We start from the raw sequence: 14,170 nt of genomic DNA on the forward strand, positions 1-14,170 counted from the left end.
ATTTTCACGAGTGTTTCACTTAGGGTGGTATTGCCTGTTGCTTAGAGAGTGATAGTTGGTGGAAGTGCTATATAGCAGGCAGTTCTCTTAAAATAGATTAATACACCATATACTACCATATGTGACTGATTGTGTGTGTGTGTGTATGTATATATATATATATATATATACATACATACATACATACACACACACACACACACACACACAACTAAGTCGTCAAAGAGGAGAACTGTGCGATGTAAAACAACTTCCCACCACCTCTTAGCAAGAGAATCACTTACAGCATGGCAATTCTACAGCACCCATACATGGCACCTCACCCAAAGAAGAGAACCATTCACTGTACTGCAACTTTCAAACTCACCTAATAATTAGAATTCCTCACTGTATGGCTACAGGTTATCCCACCCGAAAAAACAGCAACAACTATACAGCAGCTTTTTACGGTAATGCTGCAACTGCCACGCAAGGGTGAAAATCCTTCTTAATACAAAGATTCCCTAACTGCATAGATTCTTCTTCCACGTGGAAATTCATAAATCCACCTTACTATGTCAACCTGCACGTAAACTCCCAACCAAACTAAGTACAATAATCAAGGGCGACTCCTAAACTGACTTAAGAAGTCTATGAAGCAACTTGTCAACCCATCAGACAAGGGAATCTTTCTCGGTATGACAATTCCCTAAACACATGTAAACGAGTCTTAGAAGAGCACCACCTCTACAGCCAGGCTGTGAACACCTCCTGCCCAGTACCTAACACTTCACCTCACTACAACACACAGGTGATCAATGGCCGTTCACCACTAGCTACTAACCAGATTACAGGACTAGAAGGGTTTCCCATTCTAGAAATAAGCAGATGAAGGATAACTAGTGTGCAGATGGAAAACAATAACTACTTTCGAGGATCAGAAAAAAAGGAAAGCAAGAGGTGCTGCCAAGGCCGAATGATAAAATGGCAGGGAGACAGTTAAAGCAAGCATTGCAGGAACCTGTGAACAGATAAAGAGAAAGGGAATGCTAGGAAAGAAGCTCGACCAACAGAGAAAAACTCAAGAACAGTAAAATATAAAGATGAAAGAAACAGTTTCAAATAGAAGACAGGCCGCAAAGGCAGCATAAGAGAAGTAGAGATGCTGTAACTCCCTGCGGGAGCTACGGGTGGAGCCTGTACAGGAACAGACCCACTGGGGAGCAGCGATAACAAAGCTTAGGTACACAGAGTACCTAACCAGGTGCCAGGGGACAAGGCACAGGGCAAGCGAGGGCTATCGCTTTGAAAAATATTGTGGTGTTCAAGGACTTAGCACCAAGTACACAAGTTAGACGGACTACACATCAGAGAGCCAACACAGGGGCAGAAGCATGGACAAGAGGCGGGGTGGGAACTCACTGGGCCACAAGACACTACAGGGAGCCCAGCACATCTGGAAAAAGACACGAGGTCCTTAACATCTGGCACAAGAGGCAGCGAAAGGAGTAACTACCACAAAGAATGACACACAGAATGTGAGAAGGCAGAGAGAAGCCACGAAAATATGGACGAAAAGCACTACTTATTCACCACCAATGCCGGGAATGATGGTCAACAGATAAACACTTTCCACACTTGTATGTTGACTCGAATCTTACCATTCTATTACACTAGTAAAAAACTAAAACCTAACCGCAAAACTACAATCTTAGATTCGATTAATTTACAACATACCTTCAGACAGACTGGTACAGTCGTTATGCAACATATAAATACGTATGACAATTATAAGTGAGTTTACTTCATGACGTTGGCGATATTAAAAACTTGACAAACCTGGCAGTCCGCTCTGGTTTTTATAAAGGTACATGCACTGGACGGACAAGAAACCTGTTGACATCGAAGCAATTAAATAGAATGGTTTAATTATGTTCAAACTGATATGTTGTGAAGAGAAGGCAACTGGCACTACAGGAAGCGCTTTATAGAAAATGTAACTTTCTTGGTAAAATTAAACCGTGCATTCCCGATTACTGTAGCGCTTAATATGCCAACTCTCCGTTCTAAATCATGAGATTTCCCTCCAGATCTAGTCAATGCAATATAACCATATATTAACAAAATCAAGTATCTAAGTTCTCTAAATAATTACTTAGAAGACATAGTAATACCGGGAGCCGCCAACACTGTCCACCGTTGACAATTCACCGCTCAAAGTTGTTTTGAAACTAGAAGATTCCCTCCCCCCACCTAGCTCACAGCTGCACGGGACTGCCAGATGCTGGGCTTGTTGTTTATCCACAAGGAGATTTCAAAAACCGATCTCCTTCATTTCCAGGAAAACAGGAAGTGTTCTGGGACTCCGGAAAATCTCTGCACACCATACCAAGGCTTTCAACCTGGAGTCTCCAAGAAAAAAGGCGGGGGAGTTTTTGGGGGGTGATGCCATCGAAAACAACGGAGGCGAACTGAGCATTTGAAGAAGACGGTGGAAGACGAGTGAAAAGGACAGTGAGACCTTGCAGATAAGGGGCGTATTGACAAACACGCGTATCCGAGATTAGGAGCGCTCAGTAATGGGGTGAACACCCCTCCTCTATTTGGACGATTGTATTTTGCTGCCAACAAATTCCACGTTTCCGTAACAGTGGTTCGAGTCTGACGGGTGTTAACAAAAATCAAATCCTCAGAGATAACACAGGGGGGGGATAAAACGCTAGGGTAACAAAAAGCACAGAACAGAAGAAACAATGCTATTACAAAAGAGGAGACTAACACGTCCTCGTGTATTTTTGGGTCAAAGGCAAATACGCTGGTACTCCCTGGCCGATGAAAGAAGTCGGACTGGCAGCCCGCCGAGTGGGTGATAGGTCACAAGGTATCTTTAACCTCCCCCCTCGCCCCCCAGGTCCCGGTCCCCCCCACTTCCCCTGTTCTGCCCGAGCGTGTACCTGCCGCGGCGGCGGCGGCCTCCGGGTCCCCGACCCCATGAGGCTACCGGCCCTGCTGCCGCTGCTGGATCCAGCTTCAACTGGAACTGCGGCGCTCAGCACAAAAACATGTCACTCCGCCAGGGCCGAGCAGGAGGGAACCCTGGGCGCGCTCCTCCGAGGGCCCGGCCCCGCCTCCCGGCGCCAGCCCACGCCCGACGGGGAGGGACGGCGGTTGTTTTGCAGCGGGGAAGGAGGCTGGGCTTATCCCGGCTGGAGAGGCGGAGCAGCAGCCGAGTGTGGCGGGGCCTAGGCCCGAGGGGTGGGCGCTCGCCAGACTGGCATGTCTGGGCAAGAGATACAGGGTGATGCGTGCTCGTCGTATTACCGCCGCCAAGTCGTAAAACCGCCTCTCTCCTGACACTTCACAACGCCTTCTGCCAGTATACATTTTTCTCAAGTTTTATATAGCGCGAACTCGGCCATAAGGTATTGGAGCGCTTTACCGGAGCACGAGTTACCATTACACGAGGACACATACATTTTAGGTAGACACGGGGAGATTAAGTGATTTGGCCAGTGCTTACTTTGTGCTCGTTGTTTCCGGTGCTGAGCAGGGCCAGTGCTTATTATTCTGCCTCAAGCATTTGCTGTGGGATGAAGACACACATGGGAAAGAGGGAAAAAGGAAAAAGCGTCACAAAGAGAGAAAGTAGAAAGCTGCAACAGTGAGCTGAATGGGCAGGGAGTGGCTTTATATGGATTGAAGAGGCTGGAGATGGCTTCAGGATTACGCTGCCTGAGTATTCCGTGTTCACACATTTAATAGCAGCAACCGCGTGTTTGAGGAGGGCTTTGGGCACCGGATTTGGCTAGAATCACAGGATGCTGAGCCGGCGCAATCAAACTTCGGCAGCTCTCACCATTACGCCCCTTCTCGGCCCGTTTTCAGGCTTGTCAAGTTTTATAGGCTACTGGTCCAGTTCAGTTTTCTTTCTTTGAATTCTGAGACTTTGAGCCCTCTTTATGCCATTATAGAGCATGACTACAAGTCCCAGAACACACACAGGGGAAAAAAATCTTGAACTGGAGTAGCACATCACATAGACCTGAGAAACGTGGATGCTATCTATGCTTTTCATTCTTTACATGGAACTCCCCATCTCGCGCTATACTAATACCCACCTCTCTCTGAAATTCTCTCAAACCGCTCCCAAAGATATATATTTATTTTGCATTTTTGTAAAGTGCAGACATTACCCAAAGGTGTTAGAGCGCTTTACAATAACGGATTTTATTACAAGAGATATAAAGTTACTAACAGTTGCTAGTTGCAATCAATACAAAACGCACAAAGTGGCGGGTAGAAACATAGGAATATGTGCTTGTAGGAAGTTGGCTCTGTATGTACTATTTCAAAGTAAGAAATAGCATGCACAGAGTCCAAGGGTTCCCCTTAGAGGTAAGATAGTGGCAAAAAGAGATAATTCTAATGCTCTATATTGTGGTAGTGTGGTCGAGCAGTAGGCTTATCAGAGGGTAGTGTTAAGCATTTGTTGTACACACACAGGCAATACGTGAGGAACACACACTCAAAGATAATTCCAGGCCAATAGGTTTTTATATAGAAAACTATCTTTTCTTAGTTTATTTTAAGAACCACAGGTTCAAGATTTACAAACAATACTTTAAATGAAAGGTATTTCACTCAGGTATCTTAGGAACTTTGAATCAGCAAAATAGCATGTACAGTTTTGGCAAAAATGGCAATAAGCTATTTTAAAACTAGACAGTGCAAATTTCAACAGTTCCTGGGGGAGGTAAGTATTTGTTAGTTTTGCAGGTAAGTAAACCACCTACAGGGTTCAAAGTTGGGTCCAAAGTAGCCCACCGTTGGGGTTTCAGGGCAACCCCAAAGTTACCACACCAGCAGCTCAGGGCCGGTCAGGAGCAGAGGTCAAATTGGTGCCCAAAACGCATAGGTTTCAATGTAGAAGGGGGTGCCCCGGTTCCAGTCTGCCAGCAGGTAAGTACCCGCGACTTCAGAGGGCAGATCAGGGGGGTTTTGTAGGGCACCGGGGGGGGGGGGGACACAAGTCAGCACCAAAAGTACACCCTCAACGGCACGGGGGCGGCCGGGTGCAGAGTGCAAACAGGCGTCGGGTTTGCAATAGATGTCATTGGGAGACCCAGGGGTCTCTTCAGCGAAGCAGGCAGGCAAGGGGTGGGGGGGGCTCCTCGGGGTAGCCACCACCTGGGCAAGGGAGAGGGCCACCTGGGGGTCGCTTCTGCACTGGAGGTCGGATCCTTCACGACCTGGGGGCTGCGGGTGCAGTGTCTTTACCAGGCGTCTGGTTCTTTGAAGCAGGCAGTCGCGGTCAGGGGGAGCCTCTGGATTTCCTCTGCAGGCGTCGCTGGGAGGGCTCAGGGGGTCAACTCTGGCTACTTACAGGGTCGCAGTCACCGGGGAGTCCTCCCTGTAGTGTTGTTTCTCCGCAGGTCGAGCCGGGGGCATCGGGTGCAGAGTGGAAAGTCTCATGCTTCCGTCGGGAAACGTGCAGTCCTTTAAAAGTTGTTTCTTTGTTGCCAGTTGTAGTTTCTTTGGAACAGGGCCGCTGTCCTCGGGAGTTCTTGGTCCTTTTAGATGCAGGGTAGTCCTCTGAGGCTTCAGAGGTCGCTGGACCCTGGGGAGCGCGTCGCTGTTGCAGTTTCTCTCGAAGTGGGGAGACACGCCGGTAGGGCTGGGGCCAAAGCAGTTGGTGTTTCCGTCTTCCCTGCATGGCTTCAGGTCAGCAGTCCTTCTTCGTCTTAGGTTGCAGGAATCTATCTTCCTCGGTTCTGGGAGCACCTAAATACTCAATTTAGGGGTGTGTTCAGGTCTGGGGGGTTAGTAGCCAATGGCTACTAGCCCTGAGGGTGGCTACACCCTCTTTGTGCCTCCTCCCTGAGGGGTGGGGGGCACATCCCTAATTTTATTGGAGGAATCCTCCATCTGCAAGATGGAGGATTTCTAAAAGTCAGAGTCACCTCAGCTCAGGACACCTTAGGGGTTGTCCTGACTGGCCAGTGACGACTCCTTGTTTTTCTCATTATCTCCTCCGGCCTTGCCGCCAAACGCGGGGCCGTGGCCGGAGGGAGCGGGCATCTCCACTAGCTAGGATGCCCTGTGGCGCTGTAACAAAGAGGGTGAGCCTTTGAGGCTCACCGCCAGGTGTTATAGTTCCTATGTATGACAGACTCCCAGACCATATACTCTTATGGCTACCCTGCACTTACAATGTCTAAGGTTTTGCTTAGACACTGTAGGGGCATAGTGCTCATGCACCTATGCCCTCACCTATGGTATAGTGAACCCTGCCTTAGGGCTGTAAGGCCTTCTAGAGGGGTGACTTATCTATGCCATGGGCAGTGTGAGGTTGGCATGGCACCCTGAGGGGAGTGCCATGTCGACTTAGTCATTTTCTCCCCACCAGCACACACAAGCTGGCAAGCAGCGTGTCTGTGCTGAGTGAGGAGTCCCCAGGGTGGCATAAGACATGCTGCAGCCCTTAGAGACCTTCCCTGGCATCAGGACCCTTGGTACCAGGGGTACCAGTTACAAGGGACTTACCTGGATGCCAGGGTGTGCCAATTGTGGAGACAAAGGTACAGTTTTAGGGAAAGAACAGTGGTGCTGGGGCCTGGTTAGCAGGCCTCAGCGCACTTTCAAATCATAACTTGGCATCAGCAAAGGCAAAATGTCAGGGGGTAACCATGCCAAGGAGGCATTTCCTTACACAGACCACATTTGATGTCCATGCTGGTCATTCTTAAGGCCCCTGCTTTGAGCTCTTTGCTTTCCCTGGGGTTCTCAGGTGATGCTGTGGCCCTTGGCAACATACGGCGTACTTACACTATCAGAATCAACCACCCAGGAAAGATCATTCTGCTGCCCTGCTGGCGCAGTCCTGAGGAATACCACATCTCCATGAACAACAGGAAGTCAATGTGACTACACACTAAGCTTTTAGAGCCATGTTTAACTGCAGATATTCTTGAAATAAATACATGCAGAACAGGTATATAATTGTGAATTTCCTTCCAATAGGTAGAACTGTCTGAAATGTGAAAAAAATTAATAACAAGATAAATAAATGCATAGTAGATCCCTCTTCTTCCTGAAAGTTCTGTACAAAACCTGGGCAGTCTGCTTACCTTATAAGAAACAGTTCAGCCCCAGTACGAAATGTGATGGATCAGACCTCCAAGCTGTTAGGAGGTGGTGAGTGGGCATGCCTACACCCTTCGTAAGAGCCTTCCTGTCACAAACAAACATTGGCAAAGCCAATCGGTTTCGCCGCAAAGAAATCTACTAGTTTTGTCAGTGGTTTTTAAGACCCGTTAAGACAACACTTAAAGTAGAAAAAATGTAAAAAATAAAAATAAAAAAATAAGCACCATCAGGCCAGCACTGATCGGGTCAATGTTTTTTTTTCTTCTTTTTTTTTCATTTAAGACATGTTCACAGCAGCTCATGCTGTTGTGCAATATGTGTCAAAACAGTGTTTTGGGAGAGGGGTGATTAAGCAACACAAGGAAGACAGCAGGGGGTGGTGGGGTGAAAATGGAAAGCATTGGGAGTGGGAGAAACCAGACGGCAAGTGGGTGAAACTGAGAGCAGGGGGGCACTGGGGCTAAAATGGTCGACGGAGGGGTGGTAGAAGAAAGGACAGCAGTGGTGGGGAGCAATGAGGAGGCGGTACATGTGCCATGGGCAAAAGTTTTAAAAAATTGGATCAGCACACAGCCAGTGGAAGGACACTGGCCGTAAACAGCAAGCAGTGCTGAGTCCATGCTCTTAGGCAGGCACAGAAGCAACAAGAAGAATCTAGGAGTAGACGAGCACCCGGCAGGAAGCAAGATGCATTACAAGTAAGAAGCAAGGAAACATGAGTGAAGTGGAAGCCAACCAATGGTAAGTAATGAGCGGGCTTTAAGACCATTTTAGCTTTTTTTGTTTGTTTACTGCCGTTATGACAGTTTACAAACATCTGAGTCAGTTTACACACATCTATTGTTTGGAAAGGCAAACAGCTGCAGTGCTGGGGCACACGGTGACAACTGTCAGCCTTGTCTTGAAACATAGCTGCACAGTAGGTCCATGTCATGTGTTACACCACCACACAGCACTGGATTTTGAACAGCGATTTGCAAGCTAGTTTCCCTTTTTCCAAATTATAAGCATGGGCTTAAATTTCCCAGCATGCAACTTTTTACTGGCTAACAAGGCAGGACTGGAATGCGGCCCCTTGGCAGATTTGGTTTTAATAACCCACAGCATAGAATGGCAGAGGTCCAAGCATTCTGCATTACTCCTGGTGCCAGACTGTGAAGGCCAGGGGCAGTCAAGCTTTGGTGGCGTTGAGGAAAATCTCACGTTGAGGGACCCAGCAATGCAATATTGACTGCAGCATCTTTTTCTCACCGAAAATTTATTTTTTCCTCCAAAAAATACCTCTCCCCAACTAAGTACGGATCCTTGTGTTCATGATATCACATCTAACTTAAGCCAACTTCTTAAATTTCCATATCTGATGTTCTTCACCTAATAAGCAAATTATTCTGTCTGTGTAAATAATATGTGGATGATTATATTGTATATATAGACTTTCCTTTTAGTTCTTTGTATGTTGATTTGTAAATTGTGCTTGTACTCTTCCTCCAACATCTTTCCCCTTGCAGCCTGCACTTGTCCATATGTGAATGTTCGCCCTATTGCTCCTCGTTTGCAGTTCGAAACTATCATAGGTTGTTTTTCCTTGGCTCAGGCAGGCCTCTGCACTGCTGATTAGTCACGTAGATATGTCACAGACATGGATTGTTCCCAAGCAGTAATTAGAAGAGGGGTAGGTGACTTCCATTTGTGCGTGAGCAGGTGCTTGGAGAGCAAAAGACCCAGATCAAGGAACCTATCCGTGGCCCTGTGTTTCTTGCCGCGGCAGCGTAGATCTAATTCACATACTTCCCAGGTGTGCAATGAACCATTCACTGAATGTAAAGTAACGCCATGCCAGCACTGGTGAAGTGATGGACAGGACCACAACAAATTTAACCAATCAGTTCTGGAGAGATAACAAGGGGGGCAAGTCGAATCTGTGCATATAAAGTAACTGTTAATTTTTTATGGGATAAGATAGGCCCGGTGAAGGATATTATATTGAATGAAAGCAGGCAATGCGTGGGATTCAGACAGGGCATTCCATTATTGAGCACCACTCCCGATCCGTGCAGGGGTGACCAAAGTCTGCTCCCCAATGTCTACAGAAGGGGGAAGAGCATCACAGCTGCATGATTTCGCAGAGAGCCAGCGTGTCATTTGTTTCCCCAAACCCATGACGTAGAGATATTGAATAGTGAGGTGCATATCACCCCATTGATTTCCCAACACTCCAATCAAAGAATTGTACAGAAGGAATTGAGCCGGAGGCAATCCTTCATTGTCAGTCAGGGACACTAGAGGGAGAAGAACTCCATCCTGACACATACCACCCAACGTGTGTACCCCCACCCCTTACCAGGGAGCCAGTTCCGGAAGAGAAGTGAGTTGATCCCGCCTGCGGCATGCCAACCAGTGGGAGCTCTGGTCCATAGGTAGTAAACCACCTTAGTGATAAAAAGACTCCTTTCTGCATGAATATTGGTGTGTGTGTGGAGAAGAGTCCCAGTAGTAGCTGGTACTTCCATAATGAGGTGTCATGGCTGCTCCTGACGAATAAGCCGCGTGAACAATGATCCTGCTCTATCTGTGTCAGCATGCGTCCAAGCTAAGTGAGCTGCATAGTTGAGACATCGCAGCCTCTCCAGCAAAGCAGCAAGTTCTTTTTGCACGCTTACCAGGTGAATTCTAAGGGCATGATTATGCAAGGCTGGGGTCTCATGACCCAGCAGGTCACACTCAACCAGAGCAATGTCCCTGTCTAACTGTCGGCGCATGTTCCAAGTGGTGCCTAAGCAGTCCCCAATGACCACTTTAAAAGCATCCCATTCAATCAGCCTAGACTATGCCGTGTTGGGGTTGATGTCAAAATACTCTGCAATAACCATACCTAAAAATGAAGAAAAGGGTGGGGGGTCTCCCAATGTCTTTGGCTGTAGTTGTCATGTGGAGATGGGAGGAGGGTTTTATTCATAACTGAAATGTAATAATTGGGAATTATGATTGGAGCGTGTACGTCCTAAATAATCAATCAATATGAGTGATACGTGGGAGTATGTCACGTAAACCAACAGGGCGATCAATGTGGATATAAAGATCATGCAAACAGGAATAAATGAAGTAGATCCTGGTGTTAGCCTTGTGTACGCGTCAGTGTCCTAGTCAGTCAGTCAAATTCTGGGCACTAGATAAGGCAACTGTGCAGGGAAGAGGAGGGAACGAGTGATTCAAATCGAGGCATAATATGCTAATAAAGTCTCCTCCCAGAAGCCAGGATAAGCCGCTCCAACCTGAGAGCACCACAGACAACTTAGTAGGGAAGGCCGCTTGGTCAGTATTAGAGGCATATATGCTCCCTACCACAACATGAAGGCCATCCAACCTGCCTTTAATAAAAATGTATCTGCCATCCAGATCAATGCTTGTAGTGTCTGCCTGCAAAGGGACACCTGCCTTGATCTATACTAGTATGCCACATGCATATGTAGAATAATTAGTAAGGAAAACCTGGCCTCTCCAATGTGGTTGCAATTTCTCAGCTTCCTTTCTAATTAAATGCGATTCCTGCAGATATGTAAAGTGCGTAGTGGGACGGCACAAACAGGAGAAGACAGCGTATCTACATCAAGAAGCATGCATGCCTTGCACTTTCCACATCAAACTATTAGCATAGGCCATACCTCTAACTGGGACGTGTGCAATGACCAGTTACTGCCCAAGAAGCAAAGAGCTAACTCCTGAACAAAGTGCGTTTGGGGTGGGTGTGGGATATGGATTGGAGAACTAAAATAAAAAGTAAGAACACTGAAAACCAAACTGATAACCCCATTGGGGCAGAGTGACAACAGGTGTCCGTCCAAACCATACACAGGCCTTGAAAAATCATAAAAATGTTACTAGGCCTGCAGTTCAAGTAACTTGAATGATCTACTCAACCATAACTGTAATGTATTTGACCCGTCCCATACGCGTGATGGTAGGAAAATATTTCACTTTACAGAGTCGTTCTTTTTCTTTACTCTCCAACATGGGTATACCTTCAAATATGTGAGCTCAGCCTTTCTGCTGTACAAAAAAAACATATGTTTGATTAAATAGACTAAACTTTTGTTCCACGTATTAAAACAATCTACCCATATACAGGGGACACATGATGCATTACTTGCCTCTTAGTTTACTAATAGCAATGCTACCATGGCAGGAGTGTTTCTAGGTTTATGTTTAAACACTAACGTTTAATAAATATATCACTAAAGCATGATGTGGTCGCACACTGTCATTTACAGACAGAAAAATTCCAAGAAATGTCCAAAAACCTTCCCACTAACTTGCAGCTTTACTGAGAACACAATATATGTATTAATCTGTGAAAAACATTTTTTCAGAAAACATTTATTCTTTGCACAACACCAAGTAAAGTGTTCTGATTTGTTTTCATCCTATTAAAATATTTGTAATAGGATGAAACACACAGAAGTGCAAACAATGGACCTCCACAACTACTGAAATGTATTTTGAAATATTTGTACAGTTGACTTAGCTATTTAAATGTTGTGTGTTAGGAAAGAAACTGACATAATCCTGGAACTCTACAGTCAGAAGGAAAATTAATTGTAAGACAAACTGACTTTTGGCCTCTGTCTGAACACAGAGCAAATGTGACAAACAAGATTTAAAGGCAGAACAGGTGTTATTTGTCAACTCTCCAGAAGGGAAGTAGGTCCTAAAAATAGCTCAACATGATAAAATATGACTTGCCATAGCAAGCCAAGGAGGCAGAACTCAGTCTATATGGAAGTGGGCCCACTTGCGTGTCAAGAGGTACAGCACAACACAGCAGCACAGGCAGCCCAGACTCCAGTTCTGCTAGGCAACTACTGCTGTGTGGACATGCAGGACGCCTATCCTCGGGGTAGTGGTAGTGTTAAAGTCATTATGTACTGGCCCAAAAATCGAGCATCACAAGCCCGGGGAACAATAGATCCAGCAGAAAGGTCAGTGGTTTCTGGGGCCCACTCTCAGTTGCCACAATACAAGCTGTCCAGCATGTGCAGCTTCAGGAGGTGGTGGTCGTAACAGCAGTGCACCTCCACCACAAGAACTTTTAGACACTGTGGATGTCCAGACCACCGCAAAACGGTGGTGTAGAGGTAATGCAACAGCCCAGAGAGGGCATCACCCAGATGCATATGGTAGTCTCCAAAACCGCAGACACAGTGTGCCCATGCTCTATTTATATATAAGCAGACGCATTTGAGTTGCCGCTCAAGAGCAGTCTATCCAAACCAAAGGGGGGAATATGAAGGGAGGGGAAGAAGAGCAACTGTTGAAACACCCCTAGTTTGACGGGGTCTCAGTCGCAATGGATCAGGATCCCAGGCCTCGTAAGTCAAGGTGGGGCCCCACTATGAGTAACGTATCCCTCGTCGGTGTTTGCAGGATCAAATCCGACGCAGGAGATAATCCACTACACCAGGAATGTGAAGTGTCTTCAAGTTAGACAGAGGCCTGAAGCAGCTTGAGGGCCCAGCGTCTCCCCCTCCCTGCTGATTAGTCCCAAGAGGCCTGAAACCTAGCAGGGGTAAGCCATACTCTTATGTCCTCCTGGTGCCACAGCCCAGTGCCTAATGTAGAGTCAGAGCTGCGCTCCGGCTACAGTCCGCCACACTGATGTGGCCATCCACGGTGTCCTCGCTGCCAGGCAGCACAACAACATAGGGTTCGCGCTGGACTCGCCTCCAGTGCAGACGCCTCACCAGGCTCTAGCGCCAAGTATGGCACGTAGGTAGCAGCATCAGGCAAGTACACGACGCATATCAGTGCCCTATAAGATAACACAGGGCCGGGCAGCGGGGGGCAGAGACAGGAGTACGCTGCTGCTAAATTGCCTCAGCAGCAGCTGGAAGGCCCCCCGCACCTTCTCCCATGTAGGCAGCAGACCAGGGGGAGAACGCTTTCAGCGCAGCAGGCAACAGCTGCCAGCGTTAGTCCTAGGCCTCCACTTTAGGTGACATGCCACAACGGTAGCATACTTCACACGGGAGTCCCCTATAAAGCTGAAGCCTCGGGAATACAGGTACTGCTGCAGCACGCTCTGTGGATAGCGGGGTTACCTCGAATGAGGTCGATGGCAGGCGGCGTGGAGGATAGGGATTGCGATGCGGAGCTCTGTTAAAGAACGGCCTCCATCCTGGCCTCTGCATTGTTGATCTACTGATGGAACTCCAATGGCTCTCCTTGTCAGCCCACACACCTTCAAAACAAGCAGTATAATTTACAAGGCAATCATGGCCAGCACCCCCACTTTTCTGGCACACAGGCCAACCATCTCTGGTGCCTAACAGCACACCCGCTGCCAGGACACTGTCCGACTGGAGACTAAGAAGTATGAACAAGAAAGAACAAGGGAGCAGATCTTTTCTTTCTATGCTCCCAGAAGTGGAACAACATCCCTGTATTCATCAGTATCACACCAATACTGCTCCAATTTAGAAAATACCTGAAAGCACACTTCTTTAAAGAACACTACATCGTAAAGCAGTAACAATCCAGTAAACAGCTACTCTTCCTATCACTTGTCACCTGGAAGCTTTGCCTTTGACCCTTGTACAGTGCTCTGCTGCCTTTTCTTAAAGGTTGCACTATGCAAATACTACAAACATACAAATGAAAATGCATTTTCATCTGCATGGAGAGGTGTAAACACGCTTAAACCATTTGTTGTTGGCCTTGTGATCTTGGTCAGAGAAGGAGGAGCAATCTGAAAGGACTTTATGGCATCTGCCACACCCCACATCCAGCACCAGGTATTCCCGATGCCTACAGGAGTCGGATGCAGCCAGGACAACTACGGCTTAGCTGGCATGACAGCTTTTTAACATGCTTTTGGGCTCTGACATGAAAGCCTTTGCTTAGGTTATTTTCTTGGCCCCTGTGCAGTGACCGACTCTCATGTGGAAAGATACGGTTTCTGTGGATATTGAAAACACTTGACTTCTAGCACAACCAGGGAACAAACAACTAAGGGCACCAAAACCTTTTCCCCAGAAGAGATAGAAATTTG

The 14,170-nt window shown here is 47.1% G+C and overlaps 1 protein-coding gene across 3 annotated transcripts in view; it reads right to left on the bottom strand.

The window, feature by feature from the left end:
- The window catches only part of SLC25A39 (solute carrier family 25 member 39), an 83,626-nt gene that overhangs the window by 40,405 nt on the left and 29,051 nt on the right, over positions 1-14,170 (bottom strand). For 2 of the 3 annotated variants that reach the window (XM_069237887.1, XM_069237884.1), the window contains exon 1: positions 2,934-3,062. The exons of the other annotated variant lie outside the window; for it this stretch is intronic. The gene's annotated coding sequence lies outside the window, so the exon portion shown is untranslated. Of the gene's footprint in view, positions 1-2,933; positions 3,063-14,170 lie in introns of those variants that run through there. 3 annotated transcript variants of the gene reach the window in all.

This window comes from Pleurodeles waltl, chromosome 6 (assembly GCF_031143425.1).
Source record: "Pleurodeles waltl isolate 20211129_DDA chromosome 6, aPleWal1.hap1.20221129, whole genome shotgun sequence".
Lineage (NCBI taxonomy): Eukaryota > Metazoa > Chordata > Amphibia > Caudata > Salamandridae > Pleurodeles > Pleurodeles waltl.